The 4,010-nt window shown below is 37.2% G+C and overlaps 1 pseudogene; it reads left to right on the top strand.

The window, feature by feature from the left end:
* The first annotated feature begins 1,900 nt into the window (after positions 1-1,900).
* On the top strand, positions 1,901-2,841 carry LOC101967263 (olfactory receptor 52E5-like; annotated as a pseudogene).
* The last annotated feature ends 1,169 nt before the right edge of the window (positions 2,842-4,010 follow it).

Raw genomic sequence — 4,010 nt, 5'->3', positions numbered from 1 at the left:
TTGTGGCATAATGGTAAAATTCACTGTAATACATTCATATGGGTATATGGAAAAGTTAGGTCAGATCCATTCCATTCTTTTTCCCTTACCCCTACTATCCATTCTCCATCTCAATTTCCTTTTTCCAAAGCTAATATCTTTAGAAAATATAGTTCTTGTAATAAGTATAACCTAAAGGTTAAAAAGAACAACCATTTGACTGAATGTAGCATATTACAGAAGAGGACATGAATTTAAAGTCATAGAGAGCTGTGAAAGTATAAAATGAAATTTGCTACTTTTGCTGGTTTTTACCATTGTGTTTCTAATGCAGCCAAATTTAGGTATTCCTTATTCATTCTTATTTTGCTAATAAGGAAAAATTATTTAGCTCTAGAATTTAAGTTTTTTCTCCTAAGTTCTTTCTGCAGCTTCTTCATTGATATAACTAATATTATTAGGATGTATAACCTCTATTTTTATTTAATCTTTATAATTAGCAGAGAGAAATTAAACATATGGTTGATCTTTCTAGAAGGTTAGATTGGAGGAAGTATGAAGACTGAAAAACCACATAAAACAATGTGGAAATAGCTCAGAAGAACAAAGTTGGTCAGATGTTTCATATCAGTAAAAATAAAAGTAGGTAAAAAAATAAAAAGTTGAACATGGATATAAATAGAACTTTCCAAAATTGAGCCAATGGGACATAGTAACTATACATGGAACTTCTCAAGATATGTCACTGCCTAGATACAACTAGCCCAGTCTCTATCTGAATCTCACCTATAACCCTATTGCAGAGCATACATCCTCAAGTTTCTAATAACATCCTACCTAGACTCAAGTGCACCTAAGCACCACATCATTTTACAGCTTGCCTCCATGCCATAGGGGAAACTACAACATAAGTAGAACACAAGGCACCAGACATCTTCAATTATGATAGTAAATTAGCCTGCAGCCAACTTAGACATATTATTTCCCATCCCTATTTCAGACACTAGCTACAGAATTAATACAAACTAGACTATTCTCAGGTTGAGGCAAGTATTTAGCCTTGGTCTTGCTCTAATTTTTTAAAAGACAGAGGCATTGTCACTGCCACTTCCCTGGTAGTATGAAGGGATTGTCTATTTACATAAAATGTCATGAAAAAGAATAAATTATAAAGACTCTGAAAGCTATCTGGGTGAATCCAGTGTTTTCTGTTCAGCTGAGGAATGTAAGTGGTGAAGGACACATTTTTTTAGTTCTAGGAAGGAGCATTGTTTTCTTGAAATTATATAATAACTTCCAGTTGCATCTAAATGTTGTAATTCCATCTCAAGTTCAGATCTAAATATCAGTTATCCAATCCTCCACTTTTTCTGGATTTTCTCACAGATAGCATCTTCTTAATTACTCAGGAATATTTTGCAGGAAAATATCATTGCTCAAACCACTAGACAGGTTGGTTTATCATCACCCCCTCAATCACAGTTTCACAATCTGATGATATTTTAAACACACACACACTCTCTCTCACACACACACACACACACACACACACAATCTCAGTTATTCTTTACATCATCATTAGTAATTATAATCAACAGTTAGTGTTTGCTAATTTAATATCATATACAGTGTCTTCCTTAGAGACTGACGGGACAAGGGAGATGGAAAGTTCAGGATTCTTGTTATATTCACAAAATTTACACATGGATTTTCTATAGATGAGGGAAATATTTCAAAGCAGATGTATCTGTTAACTGTCCCTGATATTCCCTCTCTAGGTCTCCTCTGCTGTGTTATGGAAGTAAAGAATGGACATCCCATTTCTCCAAGAAATAGGCAACATGCTGTGACATATCAGGGTCTGTCCCTGGAAGCAAGAAATCTTCTGTCAGAAATGTTTCTATAACCAATTCCCACCAACATGCTTCAGATCAACAGCACACAGTTTTACCCTTCCTCCTTTCTTCTGATAGGTATCCCAGGGTTGGAAGATGTGCACATGTGGATCGGCTTTCCTTTCTTTGCAGTATATCTGATAGCCCTGCTGGGGAACATCATTATCTTGTTTGTGATTCAGACTGAACGCAGCCTCCATCAACCAATGTTTTACTTTCTGGCCATGTTGGCCTACACTAATCTGGTCTTGTCCACAGCCACCATCCCCAAGATGCTAGGCATTTTCTGGTTCAATCTCAGAGAGATTATGTTTGGTGCCTGAATCACACAGATGTACACCATCCACATATGCACTGGCCTGGAATCTGTGGTGCTGACAGTCATGGCCATAGATCTCTATATTGTCATCTGCAACCCCATAAGATAAACCATGATCCTAACCAAAAAGGTGATAGTCATTCTGGGCATAGTCATCTTAGTTAGGAATTTGGTGTTAGTGACTCCTTTCATCTTTCTTATCCTGAGATTGTCTTTCTGAGGTGTCCGTATTATCCCCCATACCTACCGTGAACACATGGGTTTGGCAAAGTTATTTTGTGCCAGTATTAGGGTCAACGTTATTTATGGCTTCATTGTGTTCTCAGTGGGATTCATTGACCTTTTAGTGATTGGATTTTCCTATATTCAAATTCTCCAAGCAGTCTTCCATCTCCCATCCTGGAATACAGGGATTAAGGCACTCAGCACCTGTGTCTTCCATGTCTGTGTCATGTTGGCCTTCTACCTGCCAGCCCTTTTTCCTTCATGACATATCGCTTTGGCCACAATGTCCCCCACTATATCCACATACTTTGGGAAAATCTGTATGTGGTTGTTTCCCCTGCCCTTAACCCTGTTATCTATGGGGTCAGTACAAAACAGATAAGAGAGCGAGTACTAATGATGCTTCATCCTAAAAGCCATTGACATTTAGCCCCAAGAGTATCTTCCATAATAGTCCAATAAGGAAATAATGAGATCATACCAGAAGTAAACACTGGAAATATTTGTGTTAAACTTCCCTAGTAAGTCAATAATGAGATCATATATAGCAGGAACATTTTGTTTAACTCCTCTGACATTCCTACACAAGCCAATCACATTATGTGTCCCTCCATTGCCCATATCTCCAGTACATCATTGAAAGGCATAGCATAGTGATTCCACACCAAACTCTCTACTATCATCCATGAAGAGTAAAAATAATGTTCATGTTTAAACCTACTGGTATCTCAAAATTCCTGAAGGGAGTAAGAGGTTTTGCAAAAACTTGTTGCAGCAATAAGTACCTTGAACAACTTCCTCCCACCTGGAGATTCTCTCCATTCACATTCACAAGGTCAAGTTTATGGGTAGAAAAATGATGTGGTATTTCTTGTAAACCAACTAAAATACAGTGGCCAGAAAAATTAACTGATAGTCTTAAATTTTACATACACATTCGGGTTCTGGACTTATCTAGAAATTTGACCAGAGAATTATAGTGAAAACTCTTTGAACATCAATATCCCTATCCATAAAATGTTATAAAATAATATTAATTCAGTACTAGGAACTTGAAAATAATGTAGTATGTAAATACTTCACATCTTGTAAAACATTAAAGGATTTGGGAAAAGAGTACATACTAAGGTAGTGTTGTTGTGCCTTCTAGCACTGCTTCTAGATTTAGCTTACTAAATCCAGTTTCAGTGTACAGTCCCTAGTCCCAAAATTGATAATCTTTGTGGTCCTCTCAGCCCTTACCTTCAGAGACACTCTCAGGCAGGAGGACTAAAGCCCTGACTAGTTTAAAGTTCTCTATCTGGGCTTGAGGGATCAGAGAAAACCTTTGCTTAATAATCCTCCTTGAGATGAGCTTTGGGAAAGACTGCAATGGTGGCTCTTGCAAGAGCATAAAGTTATTCTCACTAGGGTGTGGAAGCTAAATAAGAGCATTGATTCTTTGGGTATTCTAGGAGCTGCAAAAACATGAAACTGACTTCTAATTGGAAATAATTCCCTGGTTGAAACTCAGGGTGCATTGAGCAGAAATACACAGAGAATGGGACTAAGGTGACAGTCAATGTAAATTGAAAGAGGAGAAAGAAAAATTT

Source organism: Ictidomys tridecemlineatus, chromosome 4, assembly GCF_052094955.1.
Source record: "Ictidomys tridecemlineatus isolate mIctTri1 chromosome 4, mIctTri1.hap1, whole genome shotgun sequence".
Taxonomy (NCBI): domain Eukaryota; kingdom Metazoa; phylum Chordata; class Mammalia; order Rodentia; family Sciuridae; genus Ictidomys; species Ictidomys tridecemlineatus.
Note: the sequence above shows the minus strand (reverse complement) of the source record. Positions and strands in the feature narration are given on the sequence as shown.